Genomic DNA, 11,461 nt, shown 5'->3' on the forward strand with positions numbered 1-11,461 from the left:
GGATGAACAATAGCTACAAACATGGTTTCCCGGATTCAAAAGCATTAAATGGGTCGGGTCTAACCCGGATCGCTATAACACATAATATTTTATGTCAAAAATATAAAATATGTATATTAAAAAATCAAAATTTATCTCATAATATTTCAGACATCATCAAGATTAAACCACATGATTAACAATTTCCCCCTTTTTGATGATGGCAATCCATACATGAATTTGAAACAAAATTTCACAGGAATAAATGCAATATAAAAATATTCAACACTCATAATGCAGACATTTATTTGCATTATATTTTCTCTCCATTTATTAACAAATTCTTTGTCAAATAAATTTATATAAAAATCATATTTCTTCTCATATTTTAACATCATCAAAATAAAATATTAATATAGGTAAGGAGAATCAATTTTTGAAGTAAATGCAACAAAACATATTTATCAATAATAAGGCATGCATTTGTTTTCTCCCTCTTTAAAACTTCTTTACCAAAATCATGTGAAATTGTTTTAACTTCTCCCCCTTTGACATAATAAAAACATTTGTGAAAATTAGGAGTAAATAAATTTAGAGTAATTTCAGAATATATTTTTAGGAATACTGCCCCTGAGATTATGCAGATAGATATCCCAGATAGGCAACCCAAGAGGGGGGTGAATTGGGTTATTAAAAATAATTTTAGAATATTAAATATAATAATCAAAATATTCAAATTTTAACAAATAAGAACAAAACAATAATAATCAATATAAAATTAAAGGAGATAGGGAGAGAAAATCAAACATATATATTTATGGTGGTTCGGTACGCTGGGCCTACGTTCACTGTAATGCCCCCAAAATATTACAATAAATACAACCCATAAGCAGAAAGATAATAGAAATAATGTGCTTTCATTCATCAGAATTCGTATTCAAAAGATAACACATCCGATATACATTCACAAATGTTCATTCTGAATCTATAGCATGTGTTATAATGATAGGAGAATTGAAAACTAAATAGGTAATAATATGCCCTATTGACTTACATCTTTCCAAGTCGTTGGTTGGTTATAACAAAATGAGCCTAGCTCAACACAATTTAAAGCCCTTGGCTATACAAAAGAATACAAGAAAATAAAGAGCTCTTGCTCTCCAAAAGTCCCTCCAAACTATTGCCTTGGCGGAGGCATATCACCAACACCTGAAAATGATTTTCCCAAATGGGGTGAGTCAAAGCCCAACATGAATAATCTAACACAGTATATGAGATTTAACAAAGATATAAGTACAATGTGCATATACAATGCTTGTGACGAAACATTCTCATTTTTATATCATCATGAAGTACAAAGTTCATATTTTATTCCACTTTCCTTCAATTCGTAAGCCAATTTCATTATCTTTCAACAACCTAACTAAGACTACAACTCAGTGGTTATCTAATCAATACAATTACCACACAAACACTTCAATCTGCCATTTTACAGAAATTTCGTCCGCGGGATCGGCACCCTTGTATATACAAGATTTCAGGACTTTCATCTTGGACACTTCGGCCAACTTAATTGCAATGGAGTCCATCCCCTATCTCCTCCCAAACAATGGAGTACATCCCTTTTCTCCTCCCAAACAATCATACATATACAATGTATATAAATCATAGTCAAATTCAATGACAACCAACAATAGATTAGTTTCAATTTACTTAATCCTCATGCAATTTCTATAACAATCATAGCTATCCTCCACCGATAGCTCAATACAATTATTTCTAAACATATGTATTATTCAAATTTCCATGGGTGAAAGACAACACGTGTCCAATTCCACCATTTGTATCAACAATCGTCAATTTCACATTACCATTACCAATTTCAGTTATTTATACAAAATAACAATTTGACCCATTTAGGGCAAAACTCCCCTTTTCCCCAAACATCAACCCAAATGACCCAAATCAAGTATTTGGCCACAATACAGCCTCACATTCAACCCCATAACCATTTATTTCACATTCACTTAGAAATCCCTCTCTTTATTTCACACCCAAACCCTAGGTTTGCTCAAACTACTCTCAAATCCCATCATTGTTACACAATGACAAATAACTAAGCTAAAAACCATATGAAAGTGCAGAAAATCCCTACCTCAAAGAGAAGACGAACCAAGCAAGAGTGAAACTTCAAAGATGTCCAAACCTAACTCTATTCAGATCAAAATGGAGATCTAGAGATGGTCTACCTTTTTATCAAAGGGATTAGGGTGAATAAATCACTAAAACTAGGCGAAAATGTAGAGAGAGTGTGTGTTTTAAAGAGAGAGGGTCTCAACTTTAGGTTTTAGAGAGAAAAGATCTAAAAAAGTGATATAAAAAGTCATTTTCACGATCTGATATGCACACAGTCCGCTCGAGTGCAAAAGTTGACACTTGAGCGTCAGACACAAAAGTTGTTCCACTCGAGTGCCAAGACACAATGAACAAGACACTCACCGCTCGAGCTCAAGAAGTGACGCTTGAGCGTAGAAAACACACATCCAGTAGTTTTGTAGACAACAGACCAACGCTCGAGCGCAAGAAATGCCGCTCGAGCGCCCACCCACTCGAGCATAAGAAACACCGCTCGAGCGTAGAAATCACTCTTCTAGTAGTTTTGTAGACCTGCAAAAGTATTGAGAGTTTGCAAAGCCTGCTCGAGCGGAGGACCAAAATTCTAGGCAACACAAGGTTTGAAAGTCAAGCGACCAACCTGCCCAAACAAAACCACAACAACCCAAAAGCCAATTTCAAAGAGATACAAGGGAAACACAAGGTAAACAACACTATGAAAACAATAAACCCGAGTCTGGGATACCACAAAAGCCGGGTCAAAACCGGGATGGCTATAACCTCCCCCCTTAAAGAATTTCGTCCCCGAAATTACAAATCACATTTCAAAACCAAGTTTCCTCCTTGAGAATTTATTCACTATCAAACAAATCAATACAGCACTAAAACTTCACCAAGCTTGTGGATTTTACGTGTCTTACTCTTATTTATTGAGCCTTACTTAACAATAAATGTCTCACCCTTACGAAATTCCCTCACAAAATAATGAAAAAGGATATGTGGTACTTTAACCCTCTTTTACAATGATTCTCTCACAAAGAGTAGATATGAAAGTGTAAGAACAAAGACAATACTTAGATCTTAAAGTGAAAGAGCAGAGTGAAAAATACAATCACAATTTTGAAGCACACATAATTTTTATCTTCAAGTTCTCCAATTTTTCTCCACACAAAACACTTCTATATATACTTAAAAATATACTCGTTAGGGAAAGCCAGACGCTCCTCTACATATTACTTTCATGCCCAGATGCTCCTCTTGCTTTTTCTGACTTATCATCACGCAGAGCCTCATGAAAAAAAGAGATGTGAAAAGATACTAGTTGATCTAATTCAAATGATTATAATAATATATATTATAAAGTTTTTTCTATGAAATGGTTTGTCATGTGTATATTTACACATGCCAACATGCATGCATGTAACATGATAAGATATAAACTTAATCAAAAGTCTAATTGTCCACGTGGATATGTTTCTGTATTCCAATTATATCATATATGAAAATTTATACCTTGTTAAAAATTTTGTAGTTTTTGTGGAGATTTTAAATGCACTTTAAAAATAACCCATCACCCCATGTAGGTATACCAATTTGTCAAAAAAAAAAACAACCCATAAAATTTGTCAAAATAATACAACCAATCAATATCAAATTGGTCAAAAAATGAATAGTGATCAATCGAATTTTTCAAAACGTGAATAGTAAAGTTTTCAAAATATTTTTATTTATAACAAATTGATCATACATTATATATTTTAAATAGATAATATTTTGTGTCAAATACTATAAAATATGTATATTAAAAAATCACAATTTTTCAATTAATATTTTAGACATCATCAAAATTAAATAACATGATTAACAATCTTCCCATTTTTTTGTGATGGCAATATATGTATAGATTTGACACATAATTAAAATCAGCAAAATATTTGATAATTAAAACATATGCACAACAATTCAAATTCATATTTTTCTCCTCCTTTGACATCGTCAAAATAAAATATTGAAGTTTTTTTAGAGAAGAAAATTTTCCTTGTTCAAAACGAAAATCATACAGACCTATTGGAGAAAATAATCTGATTTGATAAAAAAATATAATAATTTTTCTTATTTCTTCCTGTGATCATGTTTGAGATGTTATATCATCTCCAGAAAAATGGTGCAGCAACGCCCAAAATGTTGACAAACAAGAGATTTGAGCAGATATGTATCGATTAATGGATCGATGGAGTGTATAAAAAAGTGACATAAATGATATGCAGAGATACGAAATCTTTAAGTGTTTAGAAAAAAATTATTTACTTTCTGTGTAATCATGTCATTCCTTACCTTAGCCATCAGCGGTTTTGACATGAATGAGGTGCCTAAGATTCAGGCAAACACTATTCTAGTAAATGAGAGTCCAAGTGTTTTTGGTAATCGAAGTGATATCGATGCTATTAATAACACTATGACTCTTAGCACACAGACGATGACTGTAGTTTCCAATATGGCTCGACAACTACAAGCAATAATACAAGAGAATCAGCAATTGAAAGACGAGGTGAGTTATTTAAAACAACAACTGGCTAAGACTCGTCAGGAGAAGAGAGATCTAGATAGGAAAAATTCTTAGTTGGAGAATGCGGTGCAATATTATTCAACCGCTATAATGCCAAGACTCAAAGCAGTCGAAAATAGAGAGAGACATGTATCATGAAACGCTATTGAGAGAAGTAAACGCAAAAAAAATTGTGAAGTTTTCTCAAAACTTACATGTAATCTAGCAATTGTTTCTCCTTCTAAAATAAAATTGCAAGCATTTCTCTTTTTTTAAAAAAAAAAAATTGTCTGTCTTTGCTATAAAAAGAATTTTTGGTGCACTACGGATTAAAAAAAAATTAGTGGATAACTATATACTCCCCTAAAATTATGCATAGAATATACAACCTCCCATTAAGATTATGCTTCTTTGATTGTTTTAATCTCAAAATATTACATAATACGAGTCTCTCTCTAAATTAATGCACTAAAAATTACAAAAATTGAAAGAACCAGATTACCAATTTATAATACCAAGGGCCATTAAGATTCGGCCATAAGCAACTTCATCGATTGCACTAGCATGAAAAGATAAAATACAAATAAAAATAATTTCTTCATACCAGGTAGAAGCAATTGTTATTAAATAGAAGAGAGTTTGTAGCACATACAACCAAATAAGAAATATAACATAGTGCAAAATAATTTTAACATGTTGATAAGGAAATGATGCTTGTGGATGTAAGGATTGATGACGGTAAGAAAAATCGGTGATGGTGATGAAGATCTGTGACAATCAAAAAAGACGGCGAAGATCGGGGATGGATTTTGTGTAGATCGAGGACAGATTTGTGTAGATCATAGATGAATTTGTGTTGATCTGGGATGGATTTGTGCAGATCGAAGATGTATTTATGTAGATCTGAAACGGATTTGTCTAGATCGGAGATGAAATGGGGTAAATCGGAAATGGTGGATGATGGTATCGGATGATGGTGGTAATGAAGACAGAGTTGAAGGATGAGAGGGAGTGAGAGCGGGCAAGAGAGAGAAAGATATGAAAACAGAGAGAGAAAGGAAGTGAAAGCGAGACGATGAGTGGGTGAGCAAAAAGAGAGGAGATTTATAAAAATATAATTTTGTGTTTAAAATTTATTTTATTTTATTTTATTTATTTATTCTATTATTATTATTATTATTATTATTATTATTATTATTATTATCATCATTATATAGGAATATTCATCACACCAAGTTCAGTTCTAATATAATAAAATTATTCCTCATTAAGAGGCTTGGTAAATATGTCAGCTAATTGACAATATGTAGGCACAAATTGAGTTTAATATCACCTTTGAGTACATGATCTCTTAGAAAATGATGCCTTATTTCAATGTGTTTAGTAGGGGTGGGCAATGGTTTATCCAATCCGCAAAAACCGCCCAACCTGTATATAAATGGGCGGTTTCGCAAACACAATGCGGACGGATGCAGTTTGAAATATGACATGTTTGCTGGTTGCGGGTTTAACCTATACCTGCAATAACCCGCCCGCACTTTTTTTATTTATTTATTTTTATCTTAACCGTTGATTTCATTTCTATATTCTACCTAGATATCTTTGCCCAAAACAAAACGCCCTTTATTCTTTGAACTTACTCTAGCATTACATTTGCTAATAGTATTATATCAACTGAAACTAATATTGATTATATTGTTATTGTTACATAACTGAATTTGTCCCAGATGAAGTGTGATTTGGAATTTTAAATTCTTTAATGAATATGGAGTTCTAGTTCAGGATTTGAAAATATGTGCTTGTATTAGTTTATGATTTGATTTAAGATTTTGAATGATTTGTTTGTGTTACGAATTGATTTTGTTGTGTTTTTAATTTTATAAGTTTTAATTCATTAATTATTAATGTTGGAGCATTTCAGAAAATGGGGAGAAAAGGGCAAAGGGCCCAAAATAAATATTTACAAAATGGGAAAAAAATAAGGCTCAAAAATAAATTTTTGAAGAAAAAAAATCCAATTTGTAAACCGCCTACAACCACCTGCACATCTGCGAACCCTATCCACACGAACCGCAAACCGCACAGCGGGCAGTTGCGGGTTGTCTTTTTCCCAAACCGCATAGATGCAGGCGGGTCCAAACCGATCCGCAAACCGTCCAAATCCGAACCGCGATCACCCCTAGTGTTTAGTGCGTGAGTGCTGAATAGGATTTTTTGAAAGGTTAATGGCATTTGTGTTGTCACATTTTAGAGGAATATGATCATAGTGAAATCCAAAATCTTGAAGTTATTACTTCATCCAAAGCAATTGCGCACAACAACCAACGGCGCCAATATATTCCACTTCAGCAGTTGACAAAGCCACTGAGTTTTGTTTTTTACAAAACCAAGAAGTAAGAGAGTATCCAAGAAACTGACAAGTGCCACTAGTGCTTTTTCAGTCAAGTCTACATCCAGCAAAGTTGGCATCTGAGTAACCAAAAAGCTCAAAAGTGGTTCCCTTAGGACACCATAAACCCAAATTTGGAGTGCCAACAAGATATCTAAAAAGACATTTAACTGCAGTGATGTGTGACTCTTTAGGTGCGAATTGAAAACGTGCACACATACAAACAGTAAACATTATGTCGAGTGTACTAGCAGTAAGATAGAGTAAGGAATTGATCATACTTCAATATTTCTTTCTATCTACCAGTTTACCTTTCTCATCTTTGTTAATTTTTATTGATGTACTCATTGGAGTTGCAACAGGCATTGATGATTCCATTTCAAATCTTTTGAGTAGATTCTTGATATATTTCGTTTGATTTAAATGGATCCCATCCTTGGTTTGTTTAATATTCAATCCGAGGAAGTAATTTAACTCTCCCATCATACTCATTTCGAATTCACCTTACATATCCTTAGCAAACTCTCTGCACAAAATTTCATTAGTAGTACTGAAAATAATATTATTAGCATAGATTTGAACAATTAGCATATCCTCCTTTTGGGTTTTTATAAAAAGTGTTGTATCAATTTTTCCTCTAGAAAAACCTTTGTCAAGTAAGAAATTACTTAATCTTGCATACCACACTCTAAGAGCTTGTTTTAAACCATATAAAGCTTTTGAAAGTTTGAAAACATGATCCGGGTATTTATGATTTTCAAAATTGGGAGGTTGTTCAACATAAACTTCCTTCGAAATGTATCCATTTAAGAAAGCACTTTTAACATCCATTTGATACAATTTAAAATCTTTAAAACAAGCAAAAACAAGTAACATTCTAATATCTTCAAGTCTAGCAACCGATGCAAAAAGTCTCATCAAAATCAATATCCTCTTCTTGATTATAACTTTGGGCTACCAATCTAGCTATGTTTCTAGTAACAACTCCGGATTCATCCATTTTATTTCAAAAAACCCATTTTTGTACCAATTACTGAATGATCCTTAGGTCGAGGGTCAAAAACCAAACTTTATTTCTTTCAAACTGATTTAATTCTTCTTGCATAGCTAAAATCCAATTTTCATCTTTTTCAACTTTTAAAAAAAAATTTGGTTCAATTTGCGAAACAAATGCTAGTTTACCACAAATATTTCTAATAGAGTAACGAGTTTTTATTCCTTCCGCTGCATTACCTATAATAAAGTCTTTAGGGTGGCCATGAGCATACTTCCATTCCTTTGGTAGATTTGATTCGTTTTCTGAACGAGCATATTCTTCTTGAAGATTCTTCATTGTTATTTCTTCTTTATGTTCAGGGGATGGATTTTCTTCATTTTCTGTTGTATAAATGCTTTCCATTCTTGGATGTGTTTCTGTGATGCCCCGAAATCCGAGACCGTCAAACAAGTACAATAATACAACACAAGCAGGATAGATAACCAAAACATCTTAATACACATATATAACCAGAGTTAATATCACAGATAATTCGTTTCTGTTCCATTACAGGATTACAAAACATTGCCAAACCAAAATTCAAAAGAAAAAAAAGAAAAAAAAAAAAACCAACTAGTCTAAGTCTTCAAATGAACCACGGGTCCAACACTTTATTTTGTTTGCCTTTAAAATAACCTTCACCATTGTAAACTGCTTCATTACTTGGCATGACACGCCATGAGCTTGGAATGCCCAGTAAAAATGTATACACCCTTCTACCTTTAATTAACTAATCAACCATATACAGAACAAATCGAGTAACACACAATACAATACTATAATAAGGTTCTCTGAATTAGTAGTTAGACTAGACATCTAGAATCCCCCAAAGAGATCCTTCCTTTCTATAGCGATCCTGGTTTAGACCCCACCCGTTTGATATTTTGGATTCGGGTTTCATTGTCATATATAGTTATCCATGTCTTGTTTCCACTTAAATCTCTTTGAGTTTGGCTTTTGGGTTGTGTTGATTACGTTTAGAACAGGTCGATAGCTTGTTTTTCAAACTTTCGTTGCCTAGATTTTTGTTCCTTCGCTTGAGCGCCACTTGTTACGCTTGAGCAGTCTTTGTGAACCTTTAGTACTTTTGCAGGTCTGCAAAACTATTAAGAGTTTGTATTCTTTACTTGAACGAAGCTTCTTGCGTTTGAGCGACAACCTCTGTCAACAAACCTACTAAGAGTGTGTGTTCTGCACTTGAGCAAAGCTTCTTGCGCTCAAGTGGTGAAACTTGTTGTGTCTGGTCACTCGAGCAACACATCTTACGCTCGAGCGAACTGTGTATACATCAATTCGTGAACAGCCCATTTTGAGTCACTTTTTCATCTCTCTCTCTCTCTCTCTCTCTCTAAACATTTCAAAATCCTAATATCTCTCTAAAACTCATCTATTTCCCTTGAATACACAGATCCGTCAATCCTTTCACTCGTGTCCCTTTGTTAAAAAGGTAAAGCTTGATGAGGGCTTCGTTCTAATCGGAGCAAAGTTAATTTTCGGCATCTTTGAGTTTCCATCCCTCCTTCAATCATCTTCTAAGCTTGAGGTTGGGATACTTTTCACGCTTTTTATGAGTTTTAACTTAGTTATTTGCTATTCTTAAACAATATTGAGATTTTTGGGAGATTTGGAATAATCTAGGGTTTTAGGTAAAATCAAAAGAGGGGTTTTTCAAATAAAACCTTGAAATGGATTTTGATATGGAAAATAATGTTGAGTTGGGAAAGAATGGTTGATTTTGATCTTTGGGATTGATTTTGGAAAGGAAAGGAATTTTGCCCTAAATGCCTCAAATGTTGATTCTATATAAATTATAAGATTGATGTTGAGATTATGAAGTTGGATTAATATTGATGAAAATGGTAAAGTTGAATATGTATTATCACTCACCTCTTGAAATTTGGAAAGTCTATCCTTATGGACTATATATTATCTATTTAGAAATATCTGTTTTGGGCTATCAGTGGAGGATAACTATGATTGTTGTAGAAATTGCATGTGAATTAAGAGAATTGAAACTATTTTCTCATTCATTTGCATTGAGCATTATCTCACACTTATACATTGGAAATGTTACCGTTTTGAGAATGTGAGTGAATCTGGGAAGCAATTGTTGTTACATCAAATAAGTTGGCGTCCAAGGCGAAAGTCTCGAAAACCGCGCATATACATGGGTGTCGATCCCGCAGATGAAATTTCTGTGAAATGGTAATAGTAGTGCTTGTATAGCCTACGTTTACATGGGTCCCGGTTTACGGTTTCCTTTGAATGAAATTTTTGGGAAAGGTTGTATTGTTTTGAAATTCCTAGAGTGTGATTCACTGTCCTATTTTCTATTGTAAATAAAATGATTTATGAACCATGATATTAATTTGGCATTGCATGATTTTGGAAAGAGATGTAAAATGTTTTGGCACAATTGTATATGCATTTACCTTATAGCTTTGTTAAAATTCATATACTGTGTTGGATTATCTCTACTGAGCTTTGGCTCACCCTATGTGGGAAAAACATTTCAGGTGCTGATGATATACCTTCGCCAAGGTAACAACTTAGGATGACTTGGAGCAAGAACTTCATTTTGTGTACTTGTCATATTTATTTTGTACAAGCCAAGGGCTTTAAATTGTATTGGATCTAAATCCACTTTTGTTGTAACCAAGCATTGGCTTGGAAGCTGTAAGCCCTTAGGGCATTTCTTATCTGTTTAACTTCTATTATTTTCTTTAGTTCACAACATATGCTATAGATTTAGGGCCTGGCATTATCAATGTATACCGCATATGTTTCTCTTTTGTAAACTCATTTGGATATAATGGAAGATAATTACTTTATCATTGTTGTTGTTTATTGATATTGTGGATGGATTATTGTAATTATTTCGGGGCGCTACACTCCCAACCACAAGGATTGGACACCGAACTATTCAGAACTCTCCAGTTTGCTGCTTTGCAAACCTTACCACCTATGCCCACACCGGTTATATACCGGGAAAGGATACCGATGGACCTCAAAAGGGAAAGCAAAACAAGTGGGCCTGCTTATACCCAAATCGTGCCTAGGGCTCGCTTATACCCTTCACATACCATACCAAATCGCGTCTATGGCTTGCTTACACCCTGCACATACCATACCAAAGGGCTCGTTCACACCCTGAAACCACTACATAGAGTCTGAATACATTCGTGCCATCCTAGGGTTTCGCTTAGACCATTTGCTTAAGAGTTAACTCATTGGGTTTTAATTCCACCACAATTCTTCTCATTCATATGTATGTTACATAAATCATTTTGAAACACTAGTGTGAACGTCACCCATTACCAACCCCTTTTCATTTACCGTTTGTTAGATATTTTGATAAGTGAGTTAGTCATATTCGGTAATATAAACGAGCACGAGG

The sequence above is a fragment of the Camellia sinensis genome, chromosome 3 (assembly GCF_055761805.1).
Source record: "Camellia sinensis isolate YWXY chromosome 3, ASM5576180v1, whole genome shotgun sequence".
Taxonomy (NCBI): domain Eukaryota; kingdom Viridiplantae; phylum Streptophyta; class Magnoliopsida; order Ericales; family Theaceae; genus Camellia; species Camellia sinensis.